This window comes from Emys orbicularis, chromosome 15, assembly GCF_028017835.1.
Source record: "Emys orbicularis isolate rEmyOrb1 chromosome 15, rEmyOrb1.hap1, whole genome shotgun sequence".
NCBI classification, from domain to species: Eukaryota; Metazoa; Chordata; order Testudines; family Emydidae; genus Emys; species Emys orbicularis.
Window position 1 is genome coordinate 6,685,958 of NC_088697.1, and position 27,559 is coordinate 6,713,516.

Genomic DNA, 27,559 nt, shown 5'->3' on the forward strand with positions numbered 1-27,559 from the left:
GGAATTATTTTTGTGTTCTTTGTCCTGTCTTGTGGTGTTTGTCTTGTGGCCAGAATTGTTGGGTTTAATATTTTCATAAGACAGTCTAGTTCAAAATTAAATAGAAGGGTTAAATCAAAAAGCAGATACTTGTTTTATTCAACTTGGAATACAAAAAGTGTTTGGATAAATCAGGAAACTCTGATATACTAAAGTCTAATACAGTTGCTTAAGTAAGAAAAAGAAACTTCATTGGCCAGATTTTTTTAATTGAAAAAAATTGTTGTTAAAATTTGCATACCAACAGTCTTTGGAAGCAAGGACATGGAAGGTTAACCCACTCCCCATATTGCCCATGGGATCCTTCTGGCTACCTCAGATTTCTAGCCAGAGGGCTGGGGAGGGAGGAAAGCTATTGGACACCAGAGGTTGTACCCAGTGAAATCCTCAAAAGTGGGTGTGCTTGTCCTGGTTTGTTGCTCCAAAGCTCTGTATAGAAGTTATTTTACTGGAAGGGTGTACATGGCATACATTGAATAATAAGACTAATGTACTGTATAATGGCAATGTGTATGTGTTCATTGTTGGGAAAAGGTGTATGAGTGAAGAGTGGAAGTTTCCTTTGTAGGTTAAAAGAAGCCAAGAAGGGGAGAAGGAAAAAGAACAGAATGAGTTAACTGAGGAAAAAATAGCTAGCAAGCTCAGTCCAAAGATAAGACGCTGGCCCCATCCAAGGATACTACCCACAGCTAAGAGTTGGCTGACAGCCAAGAAAAGGGGGGCCTGAATGTGCCCAAGCAACTATGAGTTCTGCAAAACACTGCCAGGCATTAATGAAATGTGTTAGGTTTCTTTTCTCACAGATAAAAGAAGTGCTACCCAAAGACCCTAGCAGCCTTGCCATTCATTGAAACAAGGAGACTGAGTCTACATAAAGTCCATCAACGAAAGACTGCTTTGGCTCCACACTGGAAAGGCCCTTTCCAAGTCCTGTTAACCACCAACACCACTGTGAAGTGCCAAGGACTACCTGCCTGGACCCATGCTTCTCACTGTAAAAAGACCCCTCCACCTCGGAAGGACTCTCCGACTGATGATAAGATTATTTCTCCTTCTAGCTCTGCTGTGTCTTCTGGACAGCAGGAAAAAGGGGGGAAAAAAAAAGACAAGGTGAAGTGCTAGTAACCTCTCCCTTGTCCACTGACAGACCTACTGTGCCTTTGGATTTTCCTAGAAGAAGCAAAACCATTACAGGGTGATGTGCTAGTAACCTCTCCCCTGTATGATGCTAAACCACACTGTTTCAGGAAAAGAGAAGAAGGAACACTTGCTTCATTGAAACCACAAAGTCCAGGGATTCCTGACTACAAGAGACATTAAGAACTGACCCTGGTGGAGAAACAAAGAATTACACACTGGCAGGAAGAAACTTGTGGGACCCATGCTTGGGAACGTGGTATTGATTGGATTTTGGGGTTTATTCTACAGGCTGCGCCCTGTGTTTTGGATAAGTCCTTCAGCATGTATTGCCCTCCCTAATTGGATTTTAAATTATGAGTACCAAAGGCATCTTGTTGCCATTGCCCTTGCCATCTCCTCCATTACACTATTACCCCTGTAACACATGGGGGGGAGGGATAGCTCAGTGGTTTGAGCATTGGCCTACTAAACCCAGGGTTGTGAGTTCAATCCTTGAGGGGGCCACTTGGGGATCTGGGGCAAAATCAGTACTTGGTCCTGCTAGTGAAGGCAGGGGGCTGGACTCGATGACCTTTCAAGGTCCCTTCCAGTTCTAGGAGATGGGATATCTCCATTAATTATTATTATTATTATTACATCCAAATACAGACAATGCCATATATTTGATAAAAAACAATGACTAAGGCCTTCACACTTTAGTGATTTATTTAAATATTGTTTGAAAAATATATTTTTAAGGTTCAGGATATCCCATATAAGCGAACAATTGAATGGATCAGTGGAGATAAAAGTATATGATATCACTACCAGTGAACCCCAAGAATCTGTAATTCCAATTGATGGGTTCTATACCGAATGTTCCTGGAATTTGCACTGTGTTAAATGAGAGAGGCCCTTATTGTTATTTGGTCACCCAATTCGTGAACAATTAAACGAATACCCAGAGTTTGTTTTGCCAATGGAAATTTTACCTGCATAGAAATTATTCCAGTGACTAATAATGTGACCTGTACCTTATTGCAATTAATATCAATGCCTCCCGGAAGTACATAAAGGTGTTCAACCAACAGATGTGGTATAGTACTACACCAAAGAGAGATGTATTAGGATATCAATGGACTGTGATTAACACTACACTAGGGACTGTTAAATTTTCATTGCCCTTATCCAGTTTCCAGATTACCTCTACATACCCAAATTGTTCAAAGAGGGCTGCCATTAGATTAGCACAACAGAGGTCTTGGGTTATTTCTTCTAGAAAGAAGAGAGACTTGACCGGATCCCTTTGGGATAGGGCCAATAGTGCAGCAGCAGTTTGGAATATTTTTAAGAACCAAGAACATGATGAGAAATTGGGGCAACTAGAGAAGGCCATTGGCCTTGTTTCTGGAGTACAACTAACCCAGGTACAGGCTGGAGTTGGTGAGTTACATGTTATTTCCGCCCTTAGTTCAATGACCCAGAAGTTGCTGACAGGGATGGTATTGAATATCACTGAGGCTGGGAAGGCATTGCAGTGGGATCTAGCATGTTCAGAAATTCAGGATTTCCTGAATGACCAGCTAATGGCCATTCGGAATGATCTAGAGCATCAGGCTTGGCCCACTGCCCTTACAGACACATCAGGAGTACCATCTGATCTGTGGCCATGGAGACGTACTTGGAGACTTTCTGGGTGGAAGTACAGACATTCTCAGTGCTCCTTCCAAGCATATGGACCGGTTGGGGGGGGGGGGCTCCCACATACCGAATCCTGCCGGGTCCATGGGGAGGATGCATGTGGGATTGGGTAATTCACCGAGACATCTGGGAAATTAGACCTCCTGGTATGCCCAATCGATTTTTAGTCAGTGCTCCTGGGATTACATCTGACATTTGGATGGGGTTAGGGAGTCAATGGACATTTTGGCCGTTACAACCCCCACAGCTTCAGTGTATCCGTAAACTGAAGCCAGGAGAAGTTGTTACTCTTCATGACTATGTTTGCTGGGAGGGTAGGGGACAAGGAACTACCCTGACAGGACACTTATTTTTTCAAGCTAATGATAGCTGTGTGTATGTTAATGCCACCATATCGCAAGACATACATTTTAATCGCATTACCACTGCAGGCAATCATATTATTTACTGGCCTGCAGATAGAATTTTGCAAGTAGTCCTTAGGTTCCAGATACCCTTTAATTGGACTAGTTTAGTACCTGATCGATTTCAAAATTTGCTTTCACTGTTACCAGAGGTTCAGAAAATCTCTGAAGTACAAGGGCAAATTCACATGCTTCAAAATATATATCAAGTTGAAAAGTATGCCTTTCATACTGCTTATAGAGTATCCACTTTATGTACTAAGTAAGATGTATTGTGTTTTATGACTAAGACTGTACAACAACCCCATCATATTATTGCTATGGGAATGTTATTGCTTGTGTTGTTATTAGTTAGCTTAGGATTATGTTATTGTTGTTGTAAAGGACGTAATAATAGTAATACATTTCATGTTCATGCTAATCATGCATTGTCATTACATCCAATCAAAACCCCTAAGGTTGAAGCATCTGATGTAGAATCTGAATTCTGAGATTTAATGCAAATAGAGATTTGAAAATGTTTGTTGTACTAGTAGTACAAAAGGGGGGGTTGTGGAAGCAGAGAAAGAACTGACAAGAAGGAACTGCAATGCATGACAGTTGGTTAGCAAGAGTCAGGCTAACTGTAACCCTAATAACGCGAGATTTGTAGAAGCGAGGATTGTGTGAGGCGAGTGGGAAAGAACTGTGTGAGAAGTTGTTGCGACCTTGTGTAGATAATGTGTAGAAAATATTGTATGTAGGCTAGAGTCAAAACAAGTGAGAAAAATAAGATATCAAGATGGCCTATGTATAAACAAAATGCAGCTGTTGCTTGTTTTTGTCTGTAATGAAAGGTATAAAGGTTTGCTGTAATTGTTTACCTGTAGAGAGACCTGCTTAGCTCTCTCCTTCTGCACAATTGTGAGAGTTAATAAAGCATCTGACTTGCTGTACCCAAACAAAAAGTAAGAACTCTGTTATTCTCCGACAGTTTGAACAGGAGGTACTGGATCTCATTGCATGTTGGGGAGATGAATCTGTTATGGGAGAACTACATTCCAAAAAAAGAAATGCAAATACACTTCTACCCCTATATAATGCTGTCCTCGGGAGCCAAACAATCTTACCACGTTATAGGTGAAACCGCTTTATATCGAACTTGCTTTGATGCACAGCCCGGCCCCCCCGGAGTGCTGCTTTACCGCATTATATCTGAATTCGTGTTATATCGGGTCGTGTTATATCGGGGTAGAGGTGTACGTACGCTAAAGTCTCCAGGGCCATGACGGAAAGAGGCTACTCCAGGGACACAGAGCAGTGTCGTGTAAAAATCAAGGAGCTCAAGCAAGCGTACCAAAAAGCCAGGGAGGCAAACGGGCTCTCTGGGTCACAGCCCCATACATGCTGCTGCTACTGTGAACTGCATGCAATTATGTGGGGTGATGCCACCACTACCTCACCACTGTCCGTGGACACCTGCAAGTTGGGAGTTGCACGGAGCAAGGAGGATGACTTTTTGGAGGATGAAGAGGAGGAGGAGGACAGTGCACAAGCGACAAGTGGGGAATCTGTTTTCCCTCCCCACTCTTAACTTTAGGGTACAGATGTGGGGACCTGCATGAAAGACCCCCTAAGCTTATTTACCAGCTTAGGTTAACAGTAAGCTGCCACCACCAAGAGTGTTCCAAATCTTAGGGAAGAGCCACTTGGAACTCTGCCTTTCCCCAAATATCTCGCAAGTCCCTAACCCCTTCCCCTTTCCTGGGCAGACTTGAGACTAATTCCCCCCCCCCCCCCAAGTCCCTACACCCCTTTTCCTGGGTAGGCTTGAGTATACCCTCACCAATTAGTCCTGGTGAACACAGATCCAAACCCTTGGATCTTAAAACAATGAAAAATCAATCAGGTTCTTAAAAGAAGAATTTTAATTAAAGAAAAAAGGTGAAAGGAGTACCTCTGTAAGATTGTCTGAGATTATCTTTCATTCTAATCAAATTCAAAACACAGAGGGTTTCCCTCTGGGCAAAACTTTAAAGTTACACAAAGAACCCAAATTTATTCTCCCTCTACTTTTATTTTCTATTTGTGATTTCTTTTGCAAAATAATCTAATACATTCCTTCTCTAAATACTCACTACCCTATAGGAGTGGGATGGTTCCTTCTTTCTCTCTGTCCGGCAAAAGCACATACCCAGCACAGACAAACGACTTTTTCCCCCTTCCAGATTTTAAAGTATCTTGTCCCCTTATTGGTCCTTCTGGTCAGGTGTCAGCTAGGTTATGTGAGCTTCTTAACCCTTTACAGGTCAAAGAGGAATTAACCCTCAACTGTATGTTTATGACACGCCCCCCAAATCATAGACAGTGCTAGACCACACTGGCTGTGATTTCTTCCTAGAACTTTAGGAGAAAACAGAATTAATAAGACACATGCACCTTTACATATACTACTGATTATGCAAAAACTAACAATATTTTTCACATTTCAAGGACGATTCTAACCAGTTGATTCTGGGAAACTTTCACGGGAGAGTGCATCAGCCACTTGGTTAGAAGCTCCTGAAATGTGTTGTATTTCAAAATCTTGGAGAGCTAAACTCCAGCGAAGAAGTTTTTTGTTATTGTCCTTGACGGTGTGAAGCCACTTCAGCGCAACATGGTCGGTTTGTAGTTGAAAACGCCATCCCCAAACATATGGGCGTAGCATTCCCTTTTGCTGGTTGACCAGTGGCTTTCCCTCTGACAGTTTCTTGCTGAGAAACACGACAGGATGGAATTCTTGATCCTGTCCTTTCTGCATTAAAACTGCTCCCACACCACGCTCGGACGCATCTGTGGTTACTAGGAATGGTTTGTCAAAGTCTGGGACCCTTAGCACAGGGTCAGACATGAGTGTCGCCTTAAGCTGGTTAAAGGCCTTCTGACACTCATCAGTCCACTGAACTGCATTTGGCTGTTTCTTTTTGGTTAGGTCTGTCAGTGGGGTGGCGATGTGGCTGTAGTGTGGTACAAATCGCCTGTAATGTCCGGCCAAGCCTAAGAAGGATTGAACCTGTTTCTTTGACTTTGGGACAGGCCACTTTTGGATAGCATCAACTTTGGCCTGTAGGGGGTTTATAGTTCCTTGACCCACCTGGTGTCCAAGGTAAGTCACTCTGTTTAGGCCTATTTGACACTTTTTAGCCTTAACAGTTAGTCCTGCCTGCCTTATGCGCTCGAAGACTTTTTCCAGGTGCTCCAGGTGTTCTGCCCATGAATCAGAAAAAATGGCCGCATCATCGAGGTAGGCAACTGCAGATTCTTCCAATCCCGCTAGGAGACCATCTACAAGTCTCTGGAAGGTGGCGGGTGCATTTCGCAGCCCGAAAGGGAGAACATTAAATTCATATCCCCCTGCATGGGTGATGAAGGCTGACCTTTCCTTGGCGGGTTCATCTAGCGGTACTTGCCAGTACCCCTTGGTTAAGTCTAAGGTAGAGATGAACTGGGCATGTCCCAGTTTCTTCAATAGCTCATCTGTGCGTGGCATTGGATAGTTGTCGGGATGAGTTACAGCATTTAGCTTACGGTAGTCCACGCAAAAGCATATCTTCCCCATCTGATTTGGGAACTAGAACCACTGGAGATGCCCATGCACTCTTAGAGGGGCGGATTACACCCATCTGTAGCATGTCCTGGATCTCCCGTTCTATAGCAGTTTTGGCCTACCCGGTAGGGTTGGGCTCTAATTGGGCAAGCATTACCTGTGTCAATGGAGTGGTATGCCCGTTCGGTCCGCCCTGGGGTGGCTGAGAACATTGGCGCGAAGCTAGTGCACAGCTCCTTGATCTGCTGTCGCTGCATACGTCCAAGGGTCGTGGAGAAGTTCACCTCTTCCATGCCACCGTCACTTTTCCCTTCATAGTACACACCTTCAGGCCACTCCGCGTCATCTGTTCCCTGGGCTGTAAACTGGAAAACCTTTAATTCTCTGGAATAAAAGGGCTTTAGAGAATTAACATGGTATACCTTAGGCTTTATTTTTGAGGTGGGGGATGCGATGAGATAATTAACAGCTCCCAGGCGCTCTTGGACCGTGAATGGCCCTTACCACGACGCTTCCATTTTATGGGCCTGGAGCACCTTTAAGACCATGACTTGGTCTCCTACTTTGAAGGACCACTCTCTGGAATGTTTATCATACCAGGCATTTTGCTCTTCCTGAGCATCCTTTAGGTTTTCTTTAGCAAGGGCTAAAGAGTTTCGGAGGGTGCTTTGTAGGTTGCTTACAAAGTCTAGAATGTTAGTTCCTGGAGAAGGCGTAAACCCCTCCCATTGCTGCTTCACCAACTAATGGCCCCTTAACCTCGCGGCCATACACAAGTTTAAAGGGTGCAAACCCTAAACTGGGATGTGGTACAGCCCTGTAGGCAAAAAGTAACTACTGCAACACTAGGTCCCAATAACTGGAGTGATCATTTACGAATTTATGTATCATGGCCCCCCAAAGTTCCATGAAATCTCTCCACCAGGCCATTGGTTTGATGGTGGTAAGGGGTGGCAACCAAGTGATTCACCCCATGAGCTTCCCACAGGTTTTTCATGTTCCCTGCCAGGAAATTAGTTCCTGAATCTGTAAGGATGTCGGAGGGCCAACCCACCCTGGCAAAAATGTCTGCTAATGCCTGGCACACACTTTTAGCCCTGGTGTTGCTTAAAGGTACTGCTTCTGGCCATCGGGTGGCAAAATCCATGAAAGTTAGTATGTACTGTTTTCCTCTGGGTGTCTTTTTTTGGAAAAGGACCCAGAATATCCACAGCTACTCGCTGAAATGGAACCTCAATTATGGGGAGTGGCTGGAGAAGTGCTTTGACCTGGTCTTGGGGTTTTCCCACTCGTTGGCACACCTCACAAGACCGGACATAATTAGCAACGTCCTTGCCCATTCCCTCCCAGTGGAAGGACTTCCCAAACGGTCTTTGGTTCTGTTCACCCCAGAATGGCCACTAGGATGATCGTGGGCTAAGCTCAAGCGCTTTACCTGGTACTTAATTGGAACTACTAACTGTCTTTGAGGATGCCAGTCTTTCTGGTGGACACCAGGAAGACTGGCATCCTCAGAGTCTCCTTGTATAAAAGTCCTTGTTCTACAACAAACCAGGATTGGTTAGTTGAGCTGAGAGGTGGTGGGGTGCTCCGTGCCGCAGCCCAAGCTTTCTGGAGGCTGTCATCTGTTTCCTGCTTGGCTTGGAACTGTTCCCTTGATGCTGGAGACATCAGTTCCTCCTTGGATTGTGCACTTGGGCTTGGTCCCTCTGGAAGCGATGCAGGTGATGGGGCTGTTTCCATTGACTGTGAACCGCTCTCCGCTGGTGCACTATGTGGTATTTCAGGCTCTGGCTGAGCCTCTTGGGTAGGGTTATCTGCTGCTTCTGCCAGTGCAGGCTCGCTGGGGCCCTCTGGCATTGGAGTTGTAGACGGGGTTGCAAGCACTGGACTCAGTGCTGGCAACGTTTCTGGTGCTGGGTGCTTTGCCAGTTCCGGTTCTGGGACTGGCTTTGGCTGGGTCTCTGGGACTGGATCCACTACGGCTGTTGCAGTCGTTGGCAGGGGATCCGGTTCCACCATCTCTGGGACTCTGGTAACACAGACGGGGCCCTGGTGGAAAGCTCAGGAACAGGGATAAGTGTGAAAGCTTGCTTAGCCTGGCTGCGGGTGACCATTCCCACCCTCTTGGCTAGCCTCACATTATTGGCCAAGTCTTCCCCCAGCAGAATGGGGATGGGCTAATTATCATAGACTGCAAAAGTCCACATTCCTAACCAGTCCTTGTATTGGACAGGCAACTTGGCTGTAGGCAAGTTTTAAAGAGTTTGACATGAAGGGTTGAATTGTCACTGGGGCCTCTGGGTTGATGCATTTGGGGTCCACTAAGGATTGGTGGATAGCTGACGCTTGTGCTCCAGTGTCCCTCCATGTGATAACCTTTTTCATTTTGCTTTATATTGTGACGTTGTGCAGTCTATATGGTTTTATAAAAACTTGATAATAAGTCAATATAATGTAACTGGGATAGTTTTAGAGAAAATACGGTAATAAGTGAATGTAACGTAACTGGGATATGCTTCATGCAAAAGGTCTCTTGTAAGGTATCATTACAAAGCTTATAATCTACTGAGTATGATCATCTGATTTGTATAAATGTACCACTCTTGTATCTAAAACTAGAAATATAAAATGTAACTCTGAGGGCCTATTGTAATTATGTAAAGTGTGGGCCATTAATGATGGTTTGGAATCTTGATGACTCCCATTGTCTGCAGATGGCTGTTTACCTGTGAGTCTCCCTGTATATGTGTGTGCTGGCAAGTGAGTAATGAAGTCTTGCAGTGACATGTGATCATGTCACCTGAACTGGAATCCATCTTTAACCTGGTGCTTTTCCAGTGAGGGGGGGTGGAAACCCAGGGGGACAAAGGGTTCCCGCCTTATGCAAAAGATATATAAAGGGGTGGAAGAGAACAGAGAGGGAGAGGAGCCATCATGAAGAATCCCCTAGCTACCACCTGAGCTGGAACAAGAGCTGTACCGGGGAAAGAATTGTTCCCAGGCCTGGAAGGTGTCCAGTCTGAGAAAAAACTTACTGAAGCATCTCTGAGGGTGAGATTATCTGTATTCAGTTTGATTAGGCATAGATTTGCGCATTTTATTTTATTTTGCTTGGTGACTTACTTTGTTCTGTCTGTTACTACTTGGAACCACTTAAATCCTACTGTCTGTATTTAATAAAAATCACTTTTTATTTAGGAATTTACTCAGAGTATGTATTAATACCTGGGGGAGCAAACAACTGTGCATATCTCTCTATCAGTGTTATAGAGGGCGAACAATTTATGAGTTTGCCCTGCATAAGCTTTATGCAGGGTAAAACGGATTTATCTGGGTTTAGACCCCATTGGGAGTTGAGCATCTGAGTGCTAAAGACAAGCACACTACTGTAAGCTGTTTTCAGGTAAACTTGCAGCTTTGGGGCAAGTGATTCAGACCCTGGATCTGTGTTGGAGCAGACTGGAGTGTCTAATTCAGCAAGACAGGGTGCTGGAGTCCTGAGCTGGCAGGGAAAACAGAAGCAGGGGTAGTCTTGGCACATCAGGTGGCAGCTCCCAAGGGGGTTTCTGTGATCCAACCCGTCACAGTGAATTTGGGGTCCACTAAGGATTGGTGGATAGCTGACACTTGTGCTCCAGTGTCCCTCCATATGATAACCTTTTTCATTTTGCTTTATATAACCATTTTTTCTCCTGGATCCGATATTTAACTGAAAGAAGAAGAAGGTCTCAGGGAAGCGGATGGAGGAGCAGGCTGGGACTAGGGCTGATAAGACAGGGAGAGTAGCAAGTTTTCTGTATTGTTTCCTGCCTTCTTTTTCTTGACTAGTTTCTCTTCTGCACCAAACTTGCCCCTTTCCTATGTGAGCCTGGTTAGCTCAGTTGGTATCACATCAGACTTTTAATCTGAAAGCCCAGGGTTCAAGTCCCTGGTCTGGTGGAGAAGGGATCCTTTCCTCCTGTGCTTCCTCTCAAGAGGCATCTGTGCAGTACCCTCACTGACATTACTTTTTTTCTTTTCAGGACTTGGGATTTCCTAGGAAGGGCCATTTACTGCCAGGGACCAAAGGTGCAACTTCCTCGCATGCTCACTTGCCTCACAGTCTGGAGGAAGAAAGGCCTCTGGGTCTTCAGCAAACCTCTGCATGCCGAGTTGTTGAGCAAATACAGGGCTGGCCAGAGAGGCCAGAGAGGCCTTGAGCAAGGGAGGGAAAAATTGTCCACCCAGGCTCTTCCACACCAGAAGTCAGCAGAACACAAGCTGTTCCCTGCCTGCCCTATGGGGTAAGGGCCATCACTCAGGGCTTTGAATCCTGCAATCTAAGTTCAAGTCTCAGTGGGACCTTGGGATCCTTTGGTTGCCAGCTAACCCTATTGGGATTTCCAAAGCTTCATCTTGCTCTCTCAAATGACTTGGGATCCTGTCTTTTGCCCGCTAGCTGTTGTGACTTGAGCGCAAGAGGGAACGTTTGATCCAGAAAGCTGGCTGTGCCTAGAGTCCTGTAGATAGGGACGCGAGCTGCATTTCCTCTCAGTCCTGAAGCTGGGCTGCAGCCTGGCCTAGGAGGCAGCCCTATTGGTTGACCTACTGGCCCAAAGTCACTAGGGCAGCATTGGTGTTCCCCAGGAATGCTGAAGGGCGGGCCTAAGAGGGAGGAGTATTAAGCCTCCCTCCATCAGTCAGGGCAGAAGAGAAGGGCTGCAAGAGTGGGCAGGTTGATGAGCTGGGCCTTCTAGCGTTCGGTCGGGGATGGGGTGGGTAAAGAGAACTGGGAGAAGCAGTTGCTGGCCTGTGAAGAACGGTTCGGCCGGTGGCGTAAGTGGACCTTGTCATTAGCCTACAAAGTTGTGATGCTCAAGACCTATATTTTGGCCATGGGGAATTTCCTCAGCTATGTATTTCTCCCTGCTCCACGACTGCTGCTGAGACCAATCATAATTGCCTTCCACTTCTTGTGGGGCAATAGGATGTCCCTACCTAGTTAGGAGAAGTGTGGCTTTTTTGCCGTATTAGAAGAGGGGTTGGGCCTGGTGGGCTTTGAAGCCTTTTACGGCTCTACTTTTTTGTTGTTCAATTTTAAGTGGGTGGCTGAGCTGGAGAGCAGCTCAGGACAGAGGGGAATGGTGGGGCAACCACAAAGAATGCAACCGTCTCTTCAGATATGGCCGTATTTTTTTTACCCCACTGGATGCAGCACTGGGTATGGGATGGCCGATGGTGGCGGAAGGGGGAGATTAGGAAGCCCCCCCCCAGAATTCTTCTACTCCCACCTTACATCCTACAGGATTTTCAGTGGGTGCCTAGGTGGAAGGTGCTTGCAGGATGGCTTCATCTGCAACAGTGGCCGCCCCCACAGCAGCGGTGGCCACAGAAGCGAGCCCCCCCCCCCCCCTTCGGCAACTAAAAGGATTAGGGGTTTGGAATGGGGTCCCATATGAGGAGAGATTAAAGAGACTAGGACTTTTCAGCTTGGAAAAGAGGAGACAAAGGGGGGATATGATAAAGGTATATAAAATAATTAGTGGTGTGGAGAAAGTGAATAAGGAAAAGTTATTTACTTGTTCCCATAATATAAGAAGTAGGGGCCACCAAATGAAATTAATGGGCAGCAGGTTGAAAACAAATAAAAGGAGGTTCTTCACAGAGCACACAGTCAACATGTCGAACTCCTTGCCTGAGGAAGTTTTGAAGGCTAGGACTATAACAGGGTTTAAAAGAGAACTAGATAAATTAATAGGTTTCAGAGTGGTAGCCGTTCTAGTCTGTATAAGCAAAAAGAATGAGGAGTACTTGTGGCACCTTAGAGACTAACAAATTTATTTGAGAAAGAACTCTGACATCATAATCAAGGCTGACAAAGGAGGTGCTGTCGTCATCAAGAATAGGTCGGAATATGAACGAGAGGCTGCTAGGCAGCTCTCTAACACCACATTCTACAAGCCATTACCCTCCGATCCCACTGAGGGTTACCAAAAGAAACTACACCATCTGCTCAAGAAACTCCCTGAAAAAGCACAAGAACAAATCTGCATAGACACACCCATAGAACCCTGACCAGGGGTATTCTATCTGCTACCCAAGATCCATAAACCTGGAAATCCTGGACGCCCCATCATCTCAGGCATTGGCACCCTGGCAGCAGGATTGTCTGGCTATGTAGACTCCCTCCTCAGGCCCTACGCTACCAGCACTCCGAGCTATCTTCGAGACACCACTGACTTCCTGAGGAAACTACAATCCATTAGTGATCTTCCAGAAAACACCATCCTGACCACTATGGATGTAGAAGCCCTCTACACCAACATTCCACACAAAGATGGACTACAAGCCATCAGGAACAGTATCCCCGATAATGTCACGGCAAACCTGGTGGCTGAACTTTGTGACTTTGTCGTCACCCATAACTATTTCACATTTGGGGACAATGTATACATTCAAGTCAGTGGCACTGCTATGGGTACTCGCATGGCCCCACAGTATACCAACATTTTTATGGCTGACTTAGGGGATGAGAGCTGAGGAAGCGTTGTTCTAACACCCCTACTCTACTTGCGCTACACTGATGACATCTTCATCATCTGGACCCATGGAAAAGAAGCCCTTGAGGAATTCCACCATGATTTCAACAATTTCCATCCCACCATCAACCTCAGCCTGGACCAGTCCACACAAGAGATCCACTTCCTGGACACTACAGTGCTAATAAGCGATGGTCACATAAACACCACCCTATACCAGAAACCTACTGACCACTATACTTACCTACATGCCTCTAGCTTTCACCCAGACCACACCACATGATCCATGATCTACAGCCAAGCTCTAAGATACAACCACATTTGCTCTAACTCCTCAGACAGAGACAAACACCTACAAGGTCTCTATCAAGCATTCTTACAACTACAATACCCACCTCCTGAAGTGAAGAAACAGATTGACAGAGCCAGAAGAGTACCCAGAAGTCACCTACTACAGGACAGGCCCAACAAAGAAAGTAACAGAACGCCACTAGCCGTCACCTTCAGCCCACAACTAAAACCTCTCCAGCGCATCATCAAGGATCTACAACCTATCCTGAAGGATGACCCCTCACTCTCACAGATCTTGGGAGACAGGCCAGTCCTCGCTTACAGACAGCCCCCCAACCTGAAGCAAATACTTACTAGCAACCACACAACACAAACACTAACCCAGGAACCTATCCTTGCAACAAAGCCCATTGCCAACTCTGTCCACATATCTATTCAGGGGACACCATCATAAGATCTAATCACATCAGCCATACTATCAGAGGCTCATTCACCTGCACATCTACCAATGTGATATATGCTATCATGTGCGAGCAATGCCCCTCTGCTTGTACATTGGCCAAACCGGACAGTCTCTACGTAAAAGAATAAATGGACACAAATCAGACGTTAAGAATTATAACATTCAAAAACCAGTCGGAGAACACTTCAACCTTCCTGGTCACTCGATTACAAACCTAAAAGTCGCAATATTACAAAAAAAACCCTTCAAAACCAGACTCCAATGAGAGACTGCTGAATTGGAATTAATTTGCAAGCTGGACACCATTAAATTAGGCTTGAATAAAGACTGGGAGTGGATGGGTCATTACACAAAGTAGAACTATTTCCCCATGTTTATTTTTTCCCCTACTGTTACTCACACCTTCTTGTCAACTGTTGGAAATGGGCCATCCTGATTATCACTACAAAAGGTTTTTTCTCTCCTGCTGATAATAGCTCACCTTAACTGATCACTCTCGTTATAGTGCAGTGGTTCTCAAACTTTTTTACTGGTGACCCCTTTCACATAGCAAGCCTCTGAGTGCGACCCCCCCTTATAAATTAAAAACACTTGTTTATATATTTAACACCATTATAAATGCTGGAGGCAAGGCGGGGTTTGGGGTGGAGGCTGACAGCTCGTGACCCCCCCATGTAATAACCTCATGACCCCCTGAAGGGTCCTGACCCCCAGTTTTAAGAACCCCTGTTATAGTGTGTATGGCAACACCCATTTGTTCATGTTATCTGTGTATATATTTATCTTCCTACTGTATTTTCCACTGCATGCATCCGATGAAGTGGATTTTAGCCCAAGAAAGCTTATGCTCAAATAAATTTGTTAGTCTCTAAGGTGCCACAAGTACTCCTTGTCTTTTTGCAGATAAATTAATGGAGGTTAAGTCAATTAATGGCTATTAGCCAGGATGGGTAAGGAATGGTATCCCTAGACTCTGTTTGTCAGAGGGTGGAGATGAATGGCAGGAGAGAGATCATTTGATCATTACCTGTTAGGTTCACTCCCTCTGGGGCACCTGGCATTGGCCACTGTTGGCAGATAGGATACTGGGCTGGATGGACCTTTGGTCTGACCCAGTAGGGCCATTCTTATGTTCTTATGAAGGGAGGGGCAGAGTCCTGTGACAGAGTTTCTGTAGTGTAGTGGTTATCACGTTTGCCTAACATGCAAAAGGTGCCCGGTTCAAAACCAGGCAGAAACATTATGGCTTACTTTTCCCATCTCCCCTGATTGTCCAGCAAAGTACTCCTACTGCTGCCACTGGCCTGTCGCTGCAATAATCCCAACTCCTGTATGGCAGAGGGTGGTGAAATGAGCTGAAAAAAAGCCTTAGCATCAGCAGGGGAAAGCTAGAGGATCTAAGCCAGGAGCCTTGTGGCTTGCCCTGGGAGTTTGGCCTATGGAGGCCGGCTCTTCCTGCTGCCCTCCTTTGCGTGACTTGCCAAAGGAGAAAGTGAGGCAGGAATGGGGCAAAAGAGGAAAGTCATGCTGAGGAAGGCAGGGCAGAAGATTAGCACCTCAGTGCAGCTAAGTGGGGTTAGTAGAGTGCCACCATTCATTCTGCAAAGCCTGGGGAGGTGTGGTTGGCTCCTGGGAGGTAGAATCCTGTGCCTGCCTCTTGGCTTCCCAGGGATGGCAACTTGCAGCCCAGGAGAAGGAGGACGGTTCTGGGTGAAAGGAAGACAAGCAAAGCTATGGGAGGAAATTTGGGTGCGGGCTCTGCTCTGGGGGGGCGGGGTTTGGGGTGCAGGAGGGGTGGCGCTTACCCCGGGCAGTGCAGCTCCCAACATGACCGGTAAACACAACACTACGGCAGCAGCATCTCGGTGGGCAGGGCCAGGGGATCTCCTTTCGCAGCTGCCTGCAGGCGCTTCCCCCAGAGCTCCCATTGGCTGCAGTTCCTGGCGAATGGGTGCTGCGGAGTTGGTACTCAGGGCAGGGGCAGTGCATGGAGACATTCCCCCCACCCCAGGGGATGCCGGGACATGCTAGCCACTTTTGAGAGAGGCACAGAGGCAGAGTGGGCAGGGAGCCACCTTAGTTCTGCTGGCACATCTCTGCAGACCCATTGGGGGAGGGGAGCAGAGGGCCTCCATGCGCTGCCTGGGGTAGGGGTAGTGCACAGAGCTGCCTCCCCTCCTACCAGTACCAAATTTACCATGGAGCAAATGGTAGAGGGGGCCCAGCCTGCTTTTCTCTATCCGCAGCTCTCTCCTGTGGGGGCAGAAGCTTGATGCTGCCGGCTCCTGTTGCAACAGGGCGGCCTCCACCAGCAGCGAGGCTCCTTCCCCGCCTCTTCCCCCAGTGTGCTCTGTTCACGCCCCTGCCCCGCTCCCTGCCACCAATCAACTGTTTGCTGGCAGGAGGGAGGGGGAAGAGCGGAGCCTCAGCGTGCTCCCCGCTTCGGGGAGGAGGAGGAGACGATGTGGGGGCGGGGCCTTCGGGAAAGGGCTGGAATCAGGGCATACCCCCTCCAGCCCTATGCCATGAGAACCCCCGTGACCCCAGCCCTGTGCCCACCCTGACCCCTGCACCCCCTCACACCTCCCCAGCCCTCTGCCCTGACCCCTGCACCCTCCCACATCCCCCCACACTCCATGCCCTGACTCCTGCCACCCCCACATCCCCACCCCAATCCAGAGCACCAAATGGGAGCTCCTGCACCCTCCCCCATTCCCACCTGCACCCCTTGCACCAAACAGGACCTGCCCCAGGTAAGCGTTCCACATCCCAACCTCCTGCCCCAACCCTGAGACCTCTCCCTCACCCTACCTCCTGGCCAGACCCCCCACCTCAATGTTTTGGGTTTTTTTTACAATATTTGGAAAGATCATTAAGTGGTCTGTTGAGACCCTCCTCAATTTTCAAGTGCTCTGTGGAAAAATAAGATAGACCACAAGAACAATCAAGGTACCTCACTTTATTTTCATTTACTTGCTATTACTTATAGGAGGATGAAGAAAAAAAGAATGAAAAACAGGGGCCGGGGGAGATAAGAGAGAATGTTCTTTTTCTTGGCTGGGTTCCAAGGAGGGCCCCCCAAAATGAAGCTGAGCACAGAGCAGGGGGGCCCCACTAACTCTAAATCCACCACTGGCTGTCATGTCACCTGGGCTGGGGATACTGTGTCAGCTGATCCAAACAGTCTCCAACCTACCTGGGCAGGACATGAGACATAGCCCTGCCCACTAGCTCCTCTCCACTCCCTAGCGCACCCAGCACTTGATCCCCCCCGCCCACTTAAAAATGATTGCTTGCCCCTCCGCCCCTCAGGCATTTCTGGCCGCTCTGTTGCCAGTATCCAGTTTTAGACTGGAAACTCCAGTAGAAAACTGGACCTGAGTGTCCGGTTAGCAGTGCTGACTGGAAACTAAAAGCCTTGTTATAGGAGTAACCACATTAGCCTCCGCTCCTCCCACTCCCAACACCCACCCCAGAGGGCTGGAAGAGAACCTGTCCTGCTGCTGAAGGAGGAGGGGCAGCTCAGTGCGGAGAGAGATGAAGAGAATGGACTATAACCAGGTAGGTACCTGCTCCATGTGGGTGGGGCGGGGATCCTGTTTACCTCCTCCCCAGCCCTGCTGCGCTTTCACTTTACCCCTGGCCCCTCCTTTGCTCCAGGGACCAACCCAAGCTCCTGCCCCACTGTGCTTTTACCCCCCGGCCCCTTTTACAATCATTCCCTGGGTGGGGCTCACAAATATGTTTGGCGCTGGGCCAACAAAATTTAATCCAGCCCTCAAGGTTAGGGGTCTATTACAGCAGTGGGTGGGTGGGGTCTTTTGGCCTGCAAGGTGCAGCAGGTCAGACTAGATGATCACACTGGTCCCATCTGACCTTAAAGGCTCTGAGTCTAAAAGGGAGAGGGAAGTAAAGGAATTTTTTTTAAAAAATAAACCAAATGTAATACCAGGATGACTCCAACAGCTCACCGTATAGTCCCGCCCCTTTCTTCCACCACTGTGTGTTTAATGACCTGCTGGGATTTGGGACATTGATTCTCTCATTCCATTGAGAAGCTGATCCAATATGAATGAAATTAAACCAATTCCCAGCTGAGAAAACATCACATCACTGCATTGGCTGGGAATTGAACCTAGGTCAACTGCTTGGAAGGCAGCTATGCCCACCACTATACCACTAATACATCTGGCAAAAGTACCTCTCCTATGTGCCACTTATGCTTTCCAAATGACTCACCCCCACAGAGCTAAAGAGCTGGCTGGAGAGGCTCGAGGCAGCCTGCCAGCTGTGAGCAGAGACAGGTTCCCAGAGTGACTGACAGATGGGGACATGGGCTCTACCTCCCAGCCTGAGGTAGCTCCAACCTCATCTCTTCCCTCAGAGAAGGGAAATGAAAATCAATTACCCTAATGGCAAATTTTACCCCAGAAGGAAGGAGACAGCCCCTTTTAAAGCACATTTGTGTTGGTTCCTGCTATGTACAGATAGTTTTGTTGCTGCTGATTCCGATCCTTTGGCTCTGCCCGGAGAAGGAACAATTCAGGCTGTCACTCAAGTGAAGAAGAGAGATGATTTTTTTTGACAGGGAGGGCTGCCTCGTCTTAAGGGTGTTTGTTTGTCTGTCACCTTCTAATCTAGTGGGTGCTTGGTACATGCAGGCAACCCCCACTCCTGTGTCTCTCCCGCGGAAATAAAGTTTCTACACATAATCCCAAAGCTTTTCACCGAAAGGAGGGAAAGGAAATGGCCACAAGATGGCGCCAGGACATAAGGAAGGTAACACAACACCATTCTTAGGGGTAATCCATTATTTTTTGTCAAGGTCCAAAATTGTTGGTCAAGGTCTAGTCAAGGTCCAGACTCCAGCGTAAATAATAATAAAAATAACAATAGTGATAATAAGTAAATAAAAAGATTTTGGGGTCCATTCAAAAGCGATGTGGCCCGCCGTCTGCCTATTAATTACTCTGCATTGACTCTCTTGGATTTGAAGAGCTGGTTAGTGTTACCCTTGGTATCCCACCAGGCTGAACAAGCCATGTTATCGATGGTGACACTAGGATTGAAGGAGAAATCTGCAGCTCTGCATGTAGCTCCAGGCTGATTCATCAGGGGTGGGGGAATTGACTTCTTTGCTGCTGAGAAGGGAGCTCGGGCAGCTCTCTGGGAATGAAGGTTCCCACCCTGACCCAGCTGCTTCATTGCCCCCAGGGCCCTGCAGGCTGAGACTGTCCCTGAGGCCAGACAGCTACTTAGTGAGCTTTCCTGGTGTTGCTGGCAGTGCCTGGATATCCCACTCTAAGGGCCTGAGTTCAGCCATCAGGAAAGGCAGCAGCTTTGCTCCCTCCTTCTAAACAGAGCTCCAAGGCTGTGGTTCTCAGCCAGGAGGGCAGCGAGGAGGCTTCGGGGGGTGGTCTGCCAAAATAACCCAGAAAGCAGGGCCGGTGTTAGACTCACTGGGGCTCAGGGCAGAAATCTGAAATCTGCGCCCTTCCGCCTGGGACTGAAGCCGGAGCAACTTAACTTTGTGGGGGGCCCCTGTGTTGTGGGGCCCTGCACAATTGCTCTGCTGGCTACCCCCTAACGACAGCCCTGACTTTTAATCGACTGGACATGCAGGAAAGCAGTTGTTGTGGCACAGGTGGGCTGTAGAGTTTTTATACCATGTTGGGTGGGGGCCACAGAAAGAAAAAGGTTGGGAACCCCTGCTCCAGGGAATCCCGGAGAATAAAGATTCAATCCGACTCAGTGCTGCCAACGCCAATGATTTTGCCTTGAGTCTCATGAGAATTATTGTTTTCCTTAAAGTCCCAGCTCCTGGAGTCAGGTGGAGATGTGATGATTTCAGCCTTTGCTCTTAAGGAAACAGTACCTTTCTAGCCCTTGTGGCTGTGGAGAAAGATTCAAAATGTGACCCCAGTGCGCCCTAAAGGCTCATCAAGCAGAAGGCAAATAAAAAGATTCCCAAATTTATTATTTTTACACAACCTCATGATTTTAAAGCCAATCTCATGATTTTTGGTGAGCCTGACTCAGGATTTTTGAACGTTTGGGGTTGGCCGTTCTGCAGAGCTGGGCACCCTCCTCCACATCCAGCGCACCCAGAATTTTCTAAAGCTTTAACTCTCTCTTCTCCTTCATGCTGCTTTAATGCAGCTGGGAATTCCCATTCCTAGAAGTGCTTTTCTACAGACTGTGAATTCCCCACAGGGCTGAGTCCCCACAGGGCTGTTCCCCACAGGGCTCCAGTCCCCCACCCCAGGACTGATGGGGCAGTAACCTCACATCACCCCTTTGTGACTCCCAGGGACCCTGCAGGGACAGCAGCTCAATGCTGGGCTCTAGGGCCCCCCAAAGCACCTGGGGGGAGGGAGCAGTTCAACTCCCATGTAAGGGGGCTCCTGCTGCCTGGAGGTGACCATATTCTCACAGCCCCTCCACCTCATACTGACACCTCCATGAACTCTCCCCCTTACAGCCCCTGCCCCTCAAACTGAGACCTCCATGGACCCTCCCCCTTACAGCCCATCCCCTCACAGAGACACTTCATAGCCCTCCCCCTCACAACCCCTCCCTTCACACATAGAGGGACTTGTTTGCTGGAGCCTGACATTACAAACCCAGGGGCGAGATTTCTGAGGATTTACTCACTGAGGGCTGGGCTCAGGCAGCCAGTTTCATCCAGTTATTTCACACCCCAGGCCCCCAACGTCTCCACTGACCGTATTTACCAGTGACACTCTGCGTGGGCGGTGGGTATAAGAGGCTCCGGGAGGCTGAGCCTCCCCAAATGGGGCAAGAAATGCTGGATGTGATGCACCTCCCTTTAGAGGGGGGCTGGGCTGCTGCCTTTAGAGTGCCACTGACAGAACCTCCCGAGCAGTGGGGGAGCCACCAGTACTCAGCCCATGGCCCCGCCTGTGCTCTGCCCCCATGCCCTGTCCCCCTGCCCCCACTCGGACTCTTCCCCTGAGGACCCCCTCACCCACAGGGGCAAGCAGATCTTCCACCCAATCAGCCCCAAGCCAGGTCTCTGTGCTGCAAATTATTCCAGCATCTGGGAAGGAAAGCACAGCAGCCCACAGCCCAGTTCTGGCAGCTCTTTGCTCTCACTGGGATAGGAGGCAACAAGTCTATCACTGCTCAGTAGGGTGACCAGATGTCCTGATTTTGTAGGGACAGTCCTGATATTTGGGGCTCTGTTTTATATGGGCACCAATTACCCCCCACCCCCGTCCTGATTTTTCACACTTGCTATCTGGTCACCCTACTGCTCAGTTTGAGGTGAATGTCTCTGTGTTCTCTGCCGTTCATGGTGGGGAGTTTCCCCATTGATAACATTTCTTGCTGGGTGGGGAGGGGAGAGAGAAGAGGGGTTTGCTCTCTGTTTCATTCCCCTCCATTTTCTGTTCCTCCCTTCCCTTCCAGGGTCCTCCCTTCCATTTCAGACTGTGCAGTGACACCCTCCCCGCACCCAGGACTCTGGAGCCTCTGGAGCAGCACGATCCCATGAGATCCTCAGTGACCAAAGGTCTTTTCCAACTTCCAGGAGACCCCAGCTTGAGACTAAAGGAAGCTCTCTTCCTTCCTAGGGAGCCTCTCTCCCTTCCTGGAGATCAAGGTCATGAAGCCTCAGCCTTGCCTCCTGGGTCTGAATTAATGTCCGATTTCCCACTATCTGCTCGAAAGAAACAAATGTTTCTAACCCAGGTGAGCGGAGTTAATTCAGTTCTCAGCTGGAATCCTTCACCCACATTCCTTAGGAGATACAGACTCTCTGTGACACAGACTGACTGGGGTTCATCTCTGCATGTCCCCAAAGGGGAAGGAAAGACACTGAGGGGGAAGGAAGAAGATGGGCAGAAGGAGTCAAATGTGGCTAGTAGACCAGAATAGAGATTTTCTGCCTGTTAAAATGTACTGGATTCTCATTGCTAAAAAAACCAAAACCCCACCATTTTCTGCTGGGTTTGAACCATCACCTTTCACTTAGCAGCCAAAGATGTTAACCACAGACAGAGGCAACTGCCTACATCCCAAGTTTGTCTAAGCACCTACAGTGGCTCGTGCAGGGGGAAATACAGCTGTGGGTGTGAGTTCAGGCCTCACCCAGAGCATTGGTTTTCATAAGCCATTTACCTCCCCCCCCACTTACTTTGTCTAATTCACATGGAAAGTGCCGGGCAAGGGTGATGAGAGTAAATTGTAAACTCTGAAATGTGGAGGTTGGCCCATAGATTGGGATATGGATGGGTTTGAAGAGAAAAAGCTCTAAGAGTATAAAACCAGTCTCCAGGGGCAGGTATGGTACAACTCCTTAACAGGGAGCCATTTGTGGGAGTGGGTTTCACTTCCTCTGTTAAATGTACTGAGAGGTATTTTAAGATGAAGATAACACCATGGTTAATAGTTGACTGGCATGTCCTGCATTAAAGAAAGAAGAGGACTTGGGTTAATAGTCTGAAGATTTGTGTTACCATCACTGTCTGACCCCCCTTCAGTTCGGAGCAGGTTTGTACTTTGCTGTGTGGAAGGCACAGACTCCTGGAGAGCAGTGGCAGCTGTTTCCATGGCAGAGAGCCTGGCACTTAGGAGACTTTCTTGACTTGCTGTTTTGAAGCAATTCAATAAAATAACGGTAGAGCTTCAATGTCCGGTCCAAAATTTCAGCCCCCCTGGTGCAAAAACACTATTTTAGGATCTTAACAGGAGACTTCCAGTGCTAGGACACCTGACCAGAGAGCTCAGTGGGGGTGTGGGGGTGTAACAGCTGCTGACTCTGAGGGTGCTGGCTAAATCCACTTGCAGGTGGAAGTGTTTCAATTTATTTGATCGATAATGAGTACCAGCTACCAGGGGAGAAGCCCTGGGGGCCCGCTGCCACTCCAGCTGCTGCTGGGGAGGGGGGAGCCCCAGGGGGCCAGCTGATGCTCCGGCCTCCCCAGGAGTGCTGCCGGGGGCTACCGAGCTGCGGCTGCTCCTGCCACCCTTGGAACCGCTGGTCAAGTGGTCCCCAGGGCCAGCCACATTGGCTGCTGCTTGGGCGGTCCCCAGAGCCAGCTGCTTGGCTGGCCTTGGAGTCAGCCACAGTGGCCACTGCAGAAGTCACGGAGGTCACAGAATCCATCACTTCCACCACCTCCGTGACAGACACGGATCCCTAATAATGAAACAAACCCCTCCCTGCTGCGACTGCAGTTCCTGGAATAGAAGAGAGGAACAGAAAGTGAAGAGAGAAGGAAAAAGCGAGACTCCCTGTCACCTCTCTCCCCTGCTGCCTCCCCCCTTGTATTCTGTAGTCCCATCTCACTGGGCTCCCTGTGCTGGTGCCATGGGGGTGACACTAGAGTTCTGCGGATTTGCGGTGGGAAGGGGGCTCTTCACTTCTCAACATTTCACACAAATTTGTCTTTGGGCTGAAATTTCTCCTGTGGGGCATCTCAGTCAGAGCTGTACCGCACACCCTTTAGTGTATGTGTGGGGGTGTAAAATTGCAGAGTAGGCAGAGAAGTCTCCCATAAAGTGTCATATTGTTCTGGTGACTGGTGACACAGGATCATCTGCAGAACATGGGAGCTCTGGCTTTTCCTAAATGCTGTAGAGTGTGAGTTCCTGGGAAAGGGCAGGGGGAGAGGGAGCAAGTGGAGAAAGGCAGAGACATTGGAGAAGAGAAATGGGGGAAAAGAAAGAGACGGAGAACACAGAGAGAATAAATGCTTGAAGCAGAACAGGTGTCCCAACTCAATCTTGCTCATCACAGGCATTCAGAGAGACAGGTAGTTGTAGGTTTTCCACAGTGTCAAGTCTGAACTTTGATTCTAGCAATGTGAGTTCAAATATCCAGGGGATCTCCACATACCTGATCTCTTCGCCCCTCCCCCTCTTTAGTATTAATTTTTATTTTGAAGTGTTTGGCTTAACCGTGATCTTCTCTTTCCCTAACTGTATTGCAATTTTGGGTTTATTTTTATTTTCCCTCCCTTTTGTTCACATCATTATAATTGGAACAGCAAAGAAATCTGCAGGAGCAAAAACTGACTCAAAACTTTATTTCCCCATCATGCAGGAACATCACACAAACATCTCATGCAGCTGGAATCATAACAGTGAAGGCAAGGGGATGGGAGAAGCTGTTTTCCAAGCGTTCTGTCTTTCTCAGATGACACAAGGATGTGTTCTGAAGCTCCCTATATATTCCAGCCCCTTGAATACCTCCATCCTCTAAGAGCTGCTGGGCTTTGAGAAATTTATTGTCTGATTCTATTGATAATGTGATTATAACACAATGTGACTAAAATTAAACCACTTCCAGACAAGGAAACAACAGAACAGAAAACCCATTATTGCCTTGGCTGGGAATCAAACCCAGGATAACTGCTTGGAAGGTAGCTATGCTCACCACTATACCACCAACACATCTGGTATAAACAACTTTCCTGCATGCTATATGTGCTAGCAAATGTGACACATGATCATGGAACTAGTAAGCAGGGTGGATGGGCTGGAAGCTGCCCGACAGCTGCGAGCAGTGTTAGGATCCCAGACTGACTAAAAGGGGGGAAAGGTGAAAACAGATCTCATTGGGAGATGACCCCACACCCACCTCACCCCTAGGAGAGGGGAACTGAAGGTAAAATTCAATCATAGAAAAATCTTCCCTGAGAAGGAAGAGGACAGCTTGTTTTAAAGACAAAGTTTGTATTTGTTCCTGCTACAGAGAGGGGCTGGATAATGCTGATTCTAGCCCCCAGACTCCAGGACGATAAGGAATAAATTCAGGCTGCCAATGACCTGCAGGAGGGAGATGATTTTTTGTCAGTGACGGACGCCTCATCTTAAAGGTGTTTGTCTGCCCCCTTCTAGTGACTGTTCGGTACAGGAATGTAGCCCTCACTCCTGGGGTCTCTCCTAGGGTCTCTCCTGTGGAAATGTTTCTGTGCAAAACACCAAAGCTTGTAACAGAAAGAAGGAAAAGGAAATGGCCATAGGATGGGACCAGGACATAAGGAATGGAACACAAGATGCTTCTTCCATGTGCATTGACTTTGAATCTTCTTGTTTCCAGTGTTGGTGTATCCATGGTGGTCCCAGGACATGAGAGACAAGGAGTGGGGGGTCACGTAATATCTTTTAAAGGACCAAGGTTGGGAGTGTTATTTACTCCTCATAACACAAGAACTAGGGATCACCAAATGAAATAGGCTGCAGGTTTGAAAAGAAGAAAAGGAAGTATTTCTTCACACAACACACAGTCAACCTGTGAAACTCTTTGCCAGAGGACATTGTAAAGGCCAAGACTAGAACAGGGTTCAAAACTGGACTAGATAAGTTCATGGAGGATAGGCCCATCAATGGCTATTATCCAGCATGGGGAGGGATGGTGTCCCTATCCTCTCTTTGCCAGAAGCTGGGAATGGGCAACAGGGGATGGATCACTTGATGATTACCTGTTCTGTTCATTCCCTTTGGACCTGACCTTGGCCACTGTCGGAAGACAGGAGAGTGGGCTAGATGAACCCTTGCTTTGACCTAGTATGGCTGTTCTTATGTCCTAACTTCTGTTTGTGGATGAGACAAACTTTGGGGCTACACGGAGCTGAAGAAGAGTTCTTGGTTAGCTCCAAAGCTTGCCTTCACCAACAGAAGCTGGTCCTCTACAAGCTCTGACCCTCACCCACCTTGTCTCTCTTGGACCCTGAAAAATGTTTTCCCACAACCCCCTTTGGGTAGAAGTTAAGTTTTCTGTATGGAAAACCATAACACAGAAGCACTTATATTGATTGTGATACTAGGATGGAAGGATTATTTAATATTATAAATAAAGGAATCTAAACCTGAGCTTCCTGTATTGAAACTGGTTTTCCCAACTCTCTTCCAGAAAGGCCTCCAAGATGCATGCCCATGCCAGCAGAAGTGGCAAGGAGAAAGCCCCCTAGTACTGCTCTTAGTGCCAGGTGGATTGTTAAGTGGCAGAGGGAGTTGATTTGTTTGGTGCTGAGAAAGCTGCCAGGAGAGGTCTCTGGGCACCAGATCTCTCTGCGTCTTCCAGCACACCCCTGGCTCCTTCCCTGCCCCAGTCACTGCTGTAGGAGGATCCTACATGCACTTAGCCAAAAGCCTTTTACAGCCTTCTTAGTGCAGTTGACAGGATGTCAGTCTCATAATCTGAAGCCTCAGAGAGGCTTTCCTCCCTGCTTCAACTTTTCTAAAGGAAATCCCAGAGAAAAGAAACTGTAACAAACTGGTTTCTGGACACCCTCCCACCCACCCAACACACACAGACTTCGAATTCTAAGACATTAACTCTTCCTTCTCCTTTATGATTCTTTAATGCAGCTGGAAATACCAGTTCCTAGAAGTCCCTTTCCACAGAGAACACAGCCACAGTGCTGTGAGAAAGCTCGGGGCTGTCAGGTTGTCCTGGGCGAATATTTAAAGGGATGCACTAAAAGTCTAGCAGAGTCATTCCCCTCCTCTCCACCTCCAAGCAGCTTTGAATCTTGATGACTGTGATCCTAAGATTCCACTGCATCAGCATCCTCGACCCCCACTGGAGACCGGTGTAGAGTCTTTAGATCCCTGTTCATATTTCAGACCCCAGCTGCTGCAGCATCCCTGCTTAGCAACTCAACATCTGCCCCAGCTGGTCGGATGCATCCACAGGCAGCTAGCTTATACCGCTCCCCTCAGAGCAGCTGTTGGCAGCTAATCCCCACCTAAGGCTCGGGGGAAGGAGCTGGGGATCACTTATTTCTTCCATACATCGCGTGTCACTGGGTTTGAACACATTTCTCTCTAAAATTGATTTAAATTTAGAGCCCCTCCCACCATTTCTGATTTGTAAGTGCCTCATTCCTGTACATAAAACATAAGAACAGCCAGACTGGGTCAGACCAATGGTCCTTCTAGCCCAGTGTCCTGTCTTGCAACAGTGGTCAATGCCAGGTGCTTCAGAAGGAATGAACAGAACAGGCAATCATCACATGATCCATCCCCTGTCACCCGTTCCCAGCATCTGTACAGATGTGAACACAAAGAAACATTTGGGGACCACTTGCAGCTACTTAGAATCATAGAAGATTAGGGTTGGAAGAGACCTCAGGAGGTCATCTAGTCTAACCCCCTGCTCAAAGCAGGACTAACCTCAACTAAATCGTCCCAGCCAGGGCTCTGTCAAGCCGGGCCTTAAAAACCTCTAAGGATGGAGATTCTATTACCTCCTAGGGAACCCATTCCAGTGGTTCACCACCCTCCTAGGGAACCAGTTTTTCCTAATATCCAACCTAGACCTCCCCCACTGCAACTTGAGACCATTGCTCCTTGTTCTGTCATCTGCCACCACTGAGAACAGTCTAGCTCCATCCTCTTTGGAAGCCCCCTTCAGGTATTTGAAGGCAGCTATCAAATCCCCTCTCATTCTTCTCTTCTGCAGACTAAATAACCCCAGTTC

General features: G+C 47.9%; 1 non-coding gene and 1 pseudogene across 1 annotated transcript; one reads left to right on the plus strand and one right to left on the minus strand.

Annotated features, from left to right (window-relative positions):
- The window catches only part of LOC135889523 (zinc finger protein 883-like), a 109,218-nt pseudogene that overhangs the window by 41,846 nt on the left and 39,813 nt on the right, over window positions 1-27,559 (minus strand).
- On the plus strand, window positions 15,274-15,346 carry TRNAV-AAC (transfer RNA valine (anticodon AAC)). The gene has a single exon. It is a non-coding gene; the product is annotated as a tRNA-Val (tRNA).